We start from the raw sequence: 14503 nt of genomic DNA, 5'->3' as shown, positions 1-14503 counted from the left end.
CTAATAATACAGCATGACATAGTATTCCACGGCTATTGTGGATATGCATCTTGTGCACTGAAAGCCAAGCAACAGTAATTTACAAAAGGCATTTCTGTGAACAATCATCAAAGTGAAGCATTACTAAAATGTAAGAAATGATCCAATGTCATAAAAATAATGTCATTATTATCATATGATGATTTTATCCAGTGGATAAGACTTAGAAAAAACAGGCTCCATAAACGTTAGCTTAGGGATAACATTATTCCATACCATATAGATTATGCATTGATATATTTGCCTCATTTTACCTAGAGAAGTAGAATTGGGAATTGTGTTTTAAATCATTATGGATCATGCAAAAGACTTTTTTGTAACAATTTAAAAAAATAAAATAAATAAATAAAATATATATATATATATATATATACATACACAAACACACACATTATTAATATAATATATATACTGTATATATATATATATATATATATATATATATATATATATATATATATATATATATATATATATATATATATAAAGTAAAGGAGAACTGGATCCAACGGACGGCCTCCGTTGTTGAATGCGATCCAAGAACAGCCGGCACACAGGAAATTTTTCAAACTCCGATTTATTCAGAAAAAAGAGAAACCAGACGTTTCGGCTCTATCGTGAGCCTTTCTCAATGGTATACAATGGTATACAAAAGCCTGCCATCCATGGATTCTGTCAGTGTTTTGATCTGTTCACCATCAACATTGCGTGCAGCAGCAACCACAGCCTCCCAGACACTGTTCAGAGAGGTGTACTGTTTTCCCTCCTTGTAAATCTCACATTTGATGATGGACCACAGGTTCTCAATGGGGTTCAGATCAGGTGAACAAGGAGGCCATGTCATTAGATTTTCTTCTTTTATACCCTTTCTTGCCAGCCACGCTGTGGAGTACTTGGACGCATGTGATAGAGCATTGTCCTGCTTGAAAATCATGTTTTTCTTGAAGGATGCAGACTTCTTCCTGTACCACTGCTTGAAGAAGGTGTCTTCCAGAAACTGGCAGTAGGACTGGGAGTTGAGCTTGACTCCATCCTCAAGCCGAGAAGGCCCCACAAGCTCATCTTTGATGATACCAGCCCAAACCAGTACTCCACCTCCACCTTGCTGGCGTCTGAGCCGGACTGGAGCTCTCTGCCCTTTACCAATCAAGCCACGGGCCCATCCATCTGGCCCATCAAGACTCACTCTCATTTCATCAGTCCATAAAACCTTAGAAAAATCAGTCTTGAGATATTTCTTGGCCCAGTCTTGACGTTTCAGCTTGTGTGTCTTGTTCAGTGGTGGTCGTCTTTCAGCCTTTCTTACCTTGGCCATGTCTCTGAGTATTGCACACCTTGTGCTTTTGGGCACTCCAGTGATGTTGCAGCTCTGAAATATGACCAAACTGGTGGCAAGTGGCATCTTGGCAGCTGCACGCTTGACTTTTCTCAGTTCATGGGCAGTTATTTTGCGCCTTGGTTTTTCCACACGCTTCTTGCGACCCTGTTGACTATTTTGAATGAAACGCTTGATTGTTCGATGATCACGCTTCAGAAGCTTTGCAATTTTAAGAGTGCTGCATCCCTCTGCAAGATATCTCACTATTTTTGACTTTTCTGAGCCTGTCAAGTCCTTCTTTTGACCCATTTTGCCAAAGGAAAGGAAGTTGCCTAATAATTATGCACACCTGATATAGGGTGTTGATGTCATTAGACCACACCCCTTCTCATTACAGAGATGCACATCACCTAATATGCTTAATTGGTAGTAGGCTTTCGAGCCTATACAGCTTGGAGTAAGACAACATGCATAAAGAGGATGATGTGGTCAAAATACTCATTTGCCTAATAATTCTGCACTCCCTGTATATATATATATATATATATATATATATATATATATATATATATATATATATATATATATATATATATATATATATATATATATATATATAGGTATAGATATATATTTTACATTAACATTATCAAGACATACAGCTCTGGAAAAAAAATAAAGAGATCACTGCAAAATTATTAGTTTATCTGGTTTTACTATTTATAGTTTTTGTGTTTGAGTAAAATTGACATTTTTGTTTTGATTTTTAAACTACTGACAACATTTCTCCCAAATTCCAAATAAAAATATTGACATTCAGAGCATTTATTTGCAGAAAATGACAACTGGTCAAAATAACAAAAAAGATGCAGTGTTTTAGGACCTCAAATAATGCAAAGAAAACAAGTTCATATTTATTTTTAAATAGCACAATACTAATGTTTAACTTAGCAAGAGTTCAGAAAACAATATTTTGTAGAACATCCCTGATTTTCATGCGTCTTGCATGCTCTCTGCCAGTCTTTCACATTGCTGTTGGGTGACTTCATGCTACTCTTGCTGCAAATATTCAAGCAGCTCCGCTTTGTTTGATGGCTTGTGACGATCCATCTTCCTCTTGATCAAATTCCAGAGGTTTTCTATGGGGTTCAGGTCTAGAGATTGGGCTGGCCATGACAGGGTCTTGATCTGGTGGTCCTTTATCCACATCTTGATTGACCTGGCTGTTTGGCATGGAGTATTGTCCTGCTGGAAAAACCAATCCTTAGAGTTGGGGAACATTGTCAGAGCAGAAGGAAACAAGTTTTCCTCCAGGATAACTTTGTCTGTGGCTTGATTCATGCGTCATTTACAAAGATAAATCTGCTTGATTCTAGCCTTGCTGAAGCACCATTAGACCATCACAGATCCTCCACCAAATTTCACAGTGGGTGCGAGATACTATGGCTTTTAGGCCTCTCGGTCTCCGTCTAACCATTAGATGACCAGGTGTTGGGCAAAGCTGAACATTTGACTTATCAGAGAAGATGACCTAGAATCGGTCTGCTCTGACAATGTTCCCAAATTTGGTAGATTGTTTTTTTCCTGCAGGACAATGCTCCATGCCACACAGCCAGGTCAATAAAGGTGTGGATGGAGGACCACCAGATCAATGCCCTGTTATGGCCAACCCAATCTCCAGACCTGAACTCCATTGAAACACTCTGGAATGTGATCAAGAGAAAGATGGATGGTCAAAAGTCATCAAACAAATGTATTATATTAATAAATAGAACATATTCTTCCATGTGAAGAACATTGGAATGTGAAATATTCATATTTCATGTCGGGTTAGCACACTTGTTTAATCTTGATCAGGTTTGCACGACTTGATGGAAGTTAGGTTTTATTCACTCATGTCCGTTGGACATATCTGTCTGCATTTATCATTGCACAAGCATTTCATCAGAAATGCTTGCGCAATCTGTCCCCTGCTCACTGATGGCCAATTGGCCACTAGCAAGAGCTGTCAATCATCCTGATCCTATCGTATGGGGATGATTTCAATCCGCCACTTTTTAAGTGGCGGACAGGATAAGGAGCAGGGGTCTTACAACCACTGCTTCTTTAATTTCAGTTGAGCCGGAAATGATGGGCCTCCAAAGCAGCAACCACTGCTTGATAAATGGAGCCCATAGACTGAACTTCACAATCACCCACCTACATAGTTTAGCAAGTAACATAAGGTTTGCGAAGAACTGGATAAATATAGCATATACATATAGAGCATATATCAAAAGTCTATACACCCTTTTGAAATGGCAGGTTTTTAAAAATGTAAAGACAGTAATAAGATCAAGGCAAATTTTAGACTTTTTCCATCTGTAATGTGATCTTCAAACAAAACTCCAGAGAAAACCCCCCCAAAAAAATAATTATTAGGAACATTTTAAATAAAAAAAAATACAACAGACTGATTACATAAGTCTGAATACCCCACCCAACTAATACTTTGTGAAAGCACCTCTTGCATTTATTACAACAGCTAGTCTTTCTGAATAAGTCTCTATTAACTTTGCACATCTATATTTTGGAATTGTATCCCCCTTTTCTTTGCAAAAAAGTTAAAGTTCCTTCAAATTGTGAGGGAATCTTCTGTTTACAGCTCTCTATAGGTAATTCCATAGGTTTTCAATGGGATTGAGGTCAGGGCTCTAACTGGGCCATTCCAAAACTTTGATTTTCCTTATCTGAAGCTGTGACTTGGTCTGCTTGGATGTGTGCTGTGGGTCATTGTCATGTTGCAATGTGAAACTCCTCTTTATCTTCAGTTTTATTGACAGAGGTTGTTGTAGTTTTTTTAAAATTAAAATGTTCCTAATAATTAACGTTTTTTGGGGGGGGGGTTCCTCTGGATTTTTGTTTGTTGGAAGATCACATTACAGACTGAAAAAGAATGACATTTAGATTGTTGTTATTTCTATCTTTACATTTCAAAAACCTGCAATTTCATCAGGGTGTATAGACTTTTTATCTCCACAGTATTAACTGGCATCTAGATCAACAGTTCATTCAGGACAATAGTCTAACATATTTATTGCATGTTAAACTGTGTCATGTTATAATCTTAACTGTAAAATTTTGGCCAAGAATGAAGTGATTTTGGTATATATCCTATAAATACCCAGTATTTTATTCCTCCTTATTACCAGCATTTGATATTACACATTTTATAGAGTGGGAAAGGTAAGGTATTAGTGGGATTGTTTGGTGGTTTTTATGAAGAATTATAACCTACAAATTTTTTTTTTAGATTTTTCCACAATATATGTTACTTTGATTCCTTTGAATTTCTCAAGTCAAAGTTGACTGACAATACATTTAGCTCTTTGATGAGTAAAAGGTCCTTTGTTATGCTGTTTGCATGGCCAGTATCTACAAATATGATCAAAGGGGGATGTTCCTAAAACTACTTAAAAACACTCTTATGCACTCTTAAAACACTCTTTGCCTACTTTAACATATGCTGTAAACTTGGTGCACACTCAATCTAAAAAGAATGCATGTTCAAAATGCAAGTCACATCACAAGGATTTCACTGCTGGACAACAAAGACCCAAAACTCCCACACAAACAATGCTGCCCCTAAAATACACTTAAGCATTTAAACCATAACATATTGTCCTAATCCCCACCACCACATACAGGGAGTGCAGAATTATTAGGCAAGTTGTATTTTTGAGGATTAATTTTATTATTGAACAACCATGTTCTCAATGAACCCAAAAAACTCATTAATATCAAAGCTGAATATTTTTGGAAGTAGTTTTTAGTTTGTTTTTAGTTTTAGCTATTTTAGGGGGATATCTGTGTGTGCAGGTGACTATTACTGTGCATAATTATTAGGCAACTTAACAAAAAAACAAATATATACCCATTTCAATTATTTATTTTTACCAGTGAAACCAATATAACATCTCAACATTCACAAATATACATTTCTGACATTCAAAAACAAAACAAAAACAAATCAGTGACCAATATAGCCACCTTTCTTTGCAAGGACACTCAAAAGCCTGCCATCCATGGATTCTGTCAGTGTTTTGATCTGTTCACCATCAACATTGCGTGCAGCAGCAACCACAGCCTCCCAGACACTGTTCAGAGAGGTGTACTGTTTTCCCTCCTTGTAAATCTCACATTTGATGATGGACCACAGGTTCTCAATGGGGTTCAGATCAGGTGAACAAGGAGGCCATGTCATTAGATTTTCTTCTTTTATACCCTTTCTTGCCAGCCACGCTGTGGAGTACTTGGACGCGTGTGATGGAGCATTGTCCTGCATGAAAATCATGTTTTTCTTGAAGGATGCAGACTTCTTCCTGTACCACTGCTTGAAGAAGGTGTCTTCCAGAAACTGGCAGTAGGACTGGGAGTTGAGCTTGACTCCATCCTCAACCCGAAAAGGCCCCACAAGCTCATCTTTGATGATACCAGCCCAAACCAGTACTCCACCTCCACCTTGCTGGCGTCTGAGTCGGACTGGAGCTCTCTGCCCTTTACCAATCCAGCCATGGGCCCATCCATCTGGCCCATCAAGACTCACTCTCATTTCATCAGTCCATAAAACCTTAGAAAAATCAGTCTTGAGATATTTCTTGGCCCAGTCTTGACGTTTCAGCTTGTGTGTCTTGTTCAGTGGTGGTCAGCCTTTCTTAACTTGGCCATGTCTCTGAGTATTACACACCTTGTGCTTTTGGGCACTCCAGTGATGTTGCAGCTCTGAAATATGGCCAAACTGGTGGCAAGTGGCATCTTGGCAGCTGCATGCTTGACTTTTCTCAGTTCATGGGCAGTTATTTTGCGCCTTGGTTTTTCCACACGCTTCTTGCGACCCTGTTGACTATTTTGAATGAAACGCTTGATTGTTCGATGATCACGCTTCAGAAGCTTTGCAATTTTAAGAGTGCTGCATCCCTCTGCAAGATATCTCACTATTTTTGACTTTTCTGAGCCTGTCAAGTCCTTCTTTTGACCCATTTTGCCAAAGGAAAGGAAGTTGCCTAATAATTATGCACACCTGATATAGGGTGTTGATGTCATTAGACCACACCCCTTCTCATTACAGAGATGCACATCACCTAATATGCTTAATTGGTAGTAGGCTTTCGAGCCTATACAGCTTGGAGTAAGACAACATGCATAAAGAGGATGATGTGGTCAAAATACTCATTTGCCTAATAATTCTGCACTCCCTGTATAAACCTAATACCAATTATTTCTTACCATGACTTCTCCCCAAAACCATTAAGTACAATTTCTGACCCACTCCCCCAAATACAACTAACCTTCACCACAACAAACACCACTACCTGTAACTAAAATAGGTGAACCTATCATAAGTAATCCTTACTATAACCTTTCTCCCTTAGCTATAACCCCAACTCGACCCCTCCCAACAACCTTCACTATCAAAACAATAAAAATACAATAAAAATGAATACAGACTGCAATCGGTACGAACATATCAATTTGAAACTAATGCATTTAGCATTAACAAAGATGTAAAATTGCATGATTCCTAATATGCAACATTAATTAATTCTCTTTAACTTAAAAAAAAAGTTTCAGTGGTCTAGAGGTAGGGACAAACAACTAAGAGGGTTTTTCGGATGTGGTTTGGAAATCTGTCAGCAAAACTCGACCTTTCTGGGATAGTGTTAGATGGGCACATAAATGGGAGCAATCTTTATAAATTAGAGACAAAACTACATATAATGCTAAGAGTTGTAATAGTTTATTTGGTGTAAATCCACTGATTAGAACTGTAAGTATAAATGTCAGCAGGGCCGGTGCTCCCGCTAGGCTAGCTAGGCAGCCGCATAGTGCGCACTGCCGCCTAGGGTGCAGCTGGCCCCAAAGTATAACGGTGGTGTGATGCGACCACCATGACATCTACATGCAAATACAGTAAGACAGTGCAGCAGTAAACATAGTAGTACAGATGTGCTTCCTATGTAGCGGCTGCGCAGCACTATGTGTGTAACTGTTCCTAGTACCTACAGGTTGAGACACATCCCCTTCCCCCACTCTAGTTCCGCTCAATCAAAACTCTGTGACCTGCCCTCCATGTCCAGGTCAAACCCCCATCACGCTCACGCTGTTCCCGGGCCACACCCACGCCCCCGTCGCCACTCCTGCCGTCTCCACACAAGCCCGTAGGGACAGAGCGGGGGAGACTTGCATTGACAAGGTAGCAGAGATTTTAAGTGGTTTTTTTTTAATGTCTCTGCATATACACCATATTAGCAGTATATTAGCACACACATCAATCATATAAGTTTTATTTATTTGGGTCTTAAAAGGGGTGTTGAATGTCTGGAATCTGGGGGGGGGGGTCACAAGTGCCAGAATATATAGTTTAGTCACAGCTTGCCTTGAAGGCTGTGAATACAAAGCCTTTCGTTTAGAAGCTTTTTTTTTTTTAAATTGTTTAAGTTGTGCTTAACACACCAAGCAACATGCTTAACAAAAAAACAAAAACAAAAACAAAAACAACTAAGGCAAGAGTAAAATATATAGATCTTTTGGTCAGTTAACCCGTTGTTGCTTTTGGTTCTTTGATATAGCAGTCTCTTTAGCAGTTCAAATTTCATTTTTTTCTTCATATTATATTAGAGCAATACAGGAGGTTGCAACTGGCAAGCTAATTCCTTGATGATTGTTTATGTTATAATATATATACTGTGTATATATATATATATATATATATATATATATATATATATATATATATATATATATATATATATATATATCATGGACTAATAATATATTGGGTTCCATTTTACCCCTTGCAGGGTGTAGTAAATTCAGACACTTTTTGTATTGCGTTCAATGGTGACAGTCCTTGTGGGCTGTCAGCTTGCAGTTCCAGTAAATTATTTAAAGAGACATTAAACACTTTGAGATGGCAATGTGAAATGCTAGATCATATACTTTATATATATAAAATCTCTACAATATACTTTCATTGTTTATTTTGTCCTCCTTTCTTGTAATTCCATTCTGAAATTGAGAGCTTTTCAATTCCTGTTAGAAATGGAAGTGCAGAACACTGTTATATTCCATACAGCTATTGGCTGCACACTCTAGTGACCTATTTATAATTGTCCTAATTGGCCACAACAGAGAAGGTAACCTAAGTTACAACATGGTAGCTCACCCTATCTGCCTGTCTCTCACACACCTACACAAACAGCCCCCTGTTCACCCTACCTGCCTCTCCCTCTCACACACACAGCCCCCTGCTCACCCTTCCTGTCCTACACACACACAGCCCCCAGCTCACCCTAGCTGCCCCTCTTACACAAACATACCCCAGCTCATCCTATTTGCTCCTCTCACAAAAACAGCAAGGGCAGCGAGAGGAAGCATCCCATTTCACCTAGGGCTATTTTTTTAAGTTTATAATCATTGTTATTATTATTATTAATAATAATATGCACTAGAGCGTCCCTTTAATCCATATTTTGTATGTCACTAAAAGTCAAGGAGTTAAGGGCTGTGTTTTATGAGTTACCTGCATTAGTGTGGCCAGCGGGTCATGTAATGACACTTAGGTGTATTATAGTAACCAGTAGCACATGTATGTTATAATTATTTTTGGTGGGTGGGGGCAAGTAACTTGTCTTGCCTAGGGCGCAAAATAGTCCAGCACCGGCCCTGAATGTCAGGTTATTACAAAGAATTAGCAGCTTTTCACTGGAAGCCCTGACATATTACATGAGACACTATGATACTACAGCTAGGGCCAGATCACAAGTGGAGTGCTAAATATTGCTTGCATGCAAGTGGTATTAGCACTCCAATTTGTAATACCAGCTCACGATAAAGTGCGTTGGTATTACAAGTTAACCGTAATGCAAATGCAAGCTTGCGTTTGCATTGCTAGGAAGCTATGCATTTAACACAAGAGCGCGATTCCATAGGCTCCTATGGGCGCCTCGTTCTGATGTCTCCCTCAGCAAAGGAGGTAAGTAGCGCAGCGATGGGCAGCATTTTTAAATATATATGTATATAACACACAGTTCCCATAGACCACAATGTAAAGGCACTTTTCACCCCACTCCCCCCAACTTTAAAGCCTCAAAACTGCCTAGCGCAGTTATTTTATATATTTTTTTTAAAAAATGCTACTTTTTTAATAAAAAAAACTCCAATGCCCTCTATTTTGAGGGGATTTGGGGCACTTTTAGAAAATTGACCAGAGATTGGATCTCTGGTTAATTTTCGGAGCGCTAATTGCTACCTCGAGGTCACGGTAGCAATAACCAGTGACTTGTAATGGCTGGTTAATTATTGCGCTCCCGCAAATGGGCAAATTTGCCCGTTTGCAGGAGTGCAATAATTTAGCGCTCCACTTGTAATCTAGCCCCTAGTGAGTAGAGATGTGCAGGGAAGAAAATTTAGTTATGGACAAAATTTCCGTTCTGAATATTTGAGGAAACTCATTTCCCCAAATATTCGTTGCCAGTACTATTTAGTTTTTATTTTGTTTAAAACAAAACGAAAATCGAATTTTTGTTAAACATTAACATTTGTTTTCGTTAAATGAATGTAAATTATTCAAAGCTACAGGTGAAAAGTTCACCTGTATCTACATAAATAAGGAAGCTTAGCTGTTCAGTAGGTCCTGTTAGCGCGGCCAGAGACCTGGCAAGAAAGGATCAGGATAGCGAGCTCTCCAGAGCATTTTAAAGTAAGTATTAAGCCTTTAAAAGTAATTTAAAGGAAACAAATAAATACTGACAAATTTCATCAGTATTTTCTAGTTTTCTTTAAATGTTGCTGGTGCCTTCATTTGGATATTCATTTTCGTTTCTGAAAACGGAAATCCGATTTTCGGTACAAATGTGCATTCGTCCATAATTGAGTGAGATGACTATATTTCTAGAGCCCTTCACCTAACTTTCACTGTAAGACTGACACAGTACGTATATCTACAACACTGGATCTTGCTGAGTATTGATGGTGAAGCAGAATTTCAGTTATGAATTTCACTGAATAGTGAAACCAAGAATTTCCTTGCTTTTTATATATTTTTAATAACTTATGCTCTGATGTTCACATACGCCTAGATTTAGAGTTCTGCGTTAGCTGTCAAAAGCAGCGTTAAGGGGTCCTAACGCTGCTTTTGGCCGCCCGCTGTCAGGCAGGAAAGGGTCTACCGCTCACTTTCAAGCCGCGACTTTTCCATACCGCAGATCCCCTTACGCCAATTGCGTATCCTATCTTTTCAATGGGATCTTCCTAACGCTGGTATTTAGAGTCTTGGCTGAAGTGAGTGGTAGACCCTCTTCCGACAAGACTCCTACCGCCCATAGAAAGGCTGTAGTTAAGAGCTTTATGGGCTAAAGCCGGTTTATAAAGCTCTTAACTACAGTGCTCTAAAGTACACTAACACCCTTAAACTACCTATGTACCCCTAAACCGAGGTCCCCCCACATCGCTGCCACTATAATAAAAAATTTTAACCCCCTTCTAACATTATGTAATCTATCATCTCTTTTCTGATGTATGTACTGTTCTTTTCATTGAATCTTAATAAAGCTTTGAAAATTGAAAAAAAAAAAAAAAAAAACCATTTGTGCCAGTCTATTATAAAAGGTTTTTTTTCACATCTAATAAATTCATAGTAACATTTCAGTTTGAAATAGAAGCATTTTTGCAATACACGTGCTTCTAGTAAAAGCTATAATCACTTTTTCAGTGAGAGGTTTTACTTTACACGGTTGTATATCTGCATAGAGAGCCAGCAGTGGTTTGTACCATATAAATGTTTGACACCATTCCAAACAAGGGGTAAGATTACATATGCGGCACAGGCTTCGGGGCAACTGCTGAAACCCGCGTCGCTGTAAATTTAGCTTGCACATCGGGGAATCACATATACGGCATTCATAACCTGCTGTAGGTCGGATAAACTGTCGATGTCCAGAAATGTGTGTAAATACACATTTCTGGAGTCGCCAGTGACTCACGGCAGTTTAGAAACTTCCGGCGCCCAAGAAAATATAAACATTTTTTACATTGACCGTAAAAGTGTAACACGCCTTCCAAAAATAAACACGACGCGTCAAAACCCCTATACCCGCCATCCACCTACATCGCAACTAATATTAAAACTATAAACCCCTAAACCACCTTTCACCCACATCACAAATCTACCTAAAACATGTATTAACCCCTAATCCGCCATCCCCCCACATTGCAAAGTATATAATTACACTATTAACCTCTAAACCGCCAACCCCCCACAACGCAATATACCTAATTAACAGGTAGATTACGAGTTGTACGTTCGTGTTTTAACGCTGAAAAAATTGGGATTTCAGCGTTAAAACAGCAACGCAGCCATTACTCTTCAATTCTGTTCAATTTCAAATTCTAATCCTACCGTTTCTTATTATGGCTGTCTGTTAAAGTCAGTGTAATCATTTATTTTTCTTATGCATTTACTTTAGAGTGGTGTCATATTATACCTTTGTAAACATATTCACGATCTATTACACATTTGTAATACTGAACAGTTGTTTAAGGGAATAAATAATAATACTTAACCTGGGAAAAAAAAATAAAAAAATTTTAACCCCTAATCTGCCGACCGCGCATCGCCGCCACCTACAGTATTCCTATGAACCCCTAATCTGCTGCCCCTAACATCGCCACCACCTATATTATATTTATTAACCCCTAATCTGCCCCCCCCCCAACGTCGCCGCTACCTAACTACACTTATTAACCCCATATCTGCCGACCGGACCTCGCCGCCACTATAATAAATGTATTAACCCCTAAACCGCTGCACTTCCGCCTCGCAAACCCTATAATAAATAGTATTAACCCCTAATCTGCCCCCCCAACGTCGCCGCCACCTAACTTCAAGTATTAACCCCTAATCTGCCGACCAGACCTCGCCGCTACTCTAATAAATGTATTAACCCCTAAAGCTAAGTCTAACCCTAACCCTAACACCCCCCTAAATTAAATATCATTTTAATCTAACAAAATAAATTAACTCTTATTAATTAAAGTATTCCTATTTAAAACTAAATACTTACCTGTAAAATAAACCCTAATATAGCTACAATATAACGAATAATTATATTGTAGCTATTTTAGGATTTATATTTATTTTACAGGCAACTTTGTATTTATTTTAACTAGGTACAATAGCTATTAAATAGTTAAGTTACAATTAAACCTAACACTACACTATCAATAAATTAATTAAATAAATTACCTACAATTACATACAATTAAATAAACTAAATTACAAAAAACAAACAAACACTAAATTACAAAAAATAAAAAAAGATTACAAGAATATTAGGCTAATTACACCTACTCTAAGTCCCCTAATAAAATAAAAAAGCCCCCAAAATAATAAAGGTCCCTACCCTATTCTAAATTAAAAAGTAACCAGCTCTTTTACCAGCCCTTAAAAGGGCTTTTTGCGGGGCATGCCCCTAAGTAATCAGCTCTTTTGCCTGTAAAAAAAAATACGACCCCCCCAACATTAAAACCCACCACCCACATACCCCTACTCTAACCCAAACCCCCCTTAAATAAACCTAACACTACCCCCATGAAGATCTCCCTACCTTGAGTTGTCTTCACCCAGCCGGGCACCGATGGACCAAAAGAGGACATCCGGAGCGGCAGAAGTCTTCATCCTATACGGGCAGAAGAGGACATCCGGACCGGCAGACATCTTCATCTAAGCAGCATCTTCTATCTTCATCCATCCGGAGCGGAGCCATCTTCTTCCAGCCGACGTGGATCCATTCTCTTCAACTGACGCCTACTCGCCGAATGAAGGTTCCTTTAAATGATGTCGTCCAAGATGGCGTCCCTCGAATTCCGATTGGCTGATAGGATTCTATCAGCCAATCGGAATTAAGGTAGGAAAAATCTGATTGGCTGATTAAATAAGCCAATCTGATTCAAGTTCAATCCGATTGGCTGATCCAATCAGCCAATCAGATTGAGCTCGCATTCTATTGGCTGTTCCAATCAGCCAATAGAATGCAAGCTCAATCTGATTGGCTGATTGGATCAGCCAATCAGATTTTTCCTACCTTAATTCCGATTGTAGTGGTGTGTGATATAGAGGCGCAGGTGTTTTCTTCTTCGGTGCTCCAAAATTGCCTGAGAATGAAAGGGCTTTATTTCTATGTGTGTAGATCAACACCACATAATTAATGCACTATACTTACTCCGAAAAAATTCAGAGTCCAGCTTCCTCTTCAAGAGTTAATCTGTGTGATGTATTGCGGTTAAAGATTCCCCAAATCCACTGTGGCTGTGAATACAGGATAACGTACTCAAAATACAATGTATAACTGATGCAAAATTTGCAGTATACTTACTCTGATAAAATCAGAATCCGACTCCTTGTACAGCGCTCCCGCTGATGTGATTGAAAAAATCCAAAAGGCAGCAAACAAAATTCGTAAAAGATACAAATTTATTTAAAAGTGTCACTGTGGACAGATATATAAAAGCTCATAAACAGAAGCTCTACGCGTTTCAACGATGTTTCGTCTTTCTCAAGAGCAGTAAAATAATGAGATGCTGCCTTTGGATTTACACAGGTGCTTTTTATACAGAAATAATCAATGTTCCTTTTCCGGTTTTACCGGAGCCAGACTCACAAAATTAAGGTATTAATATCATCAGCCGATTTCTATTTAGATCAAAATTCAAAATTAGCCTTTTTTTTGTGTGCAAAAATGCAATGAATCCCCCTTTTTGCTACATCCGAAGAAATTTCATCTACATTGGAATGAAAACAAAAGGTTGCCGAAAACTATCCAGGATTGGCCCTTCCATTAACATGTGATCACAACACAGGAGCGGACCTGTTTTGGAACTTACGTGCATTACGAACTCGAAAGGGAACTACTTTTTTTTTCTTAAATGATTTTGATTGGTCCTAAACAAGCGAGGTCAAATATTCAAAATATCCTCATCCGATTTATATATTAAAATTATAATTAGATTCATTGTATTTTTGCATTTAGATTCATTTGCATTTTGCACAGCCACAGTGGATTTGGGGAATCTTTAACCGCAATACATCACACATCACACAGATTACTG

This window comes from Bombina bombina, chromosome 5, assembly GCF_027579735.1.
Source record: "Bombina bombina isolate aBomBom1 chromosome 5, aBomBom1.pri, whole genome shotgun sequence".
Classification (NCBI taxonomy): Eukaryota; Metazoa; Chordata; class Amphibia; order Anura; family Bombinatoridae; genus Bombina; species Bombina bombina.
The sequence above is the reverse complement of the archived record's forward strand: the minus strand, read 5'-3'. Positions refer to the sequence as shown.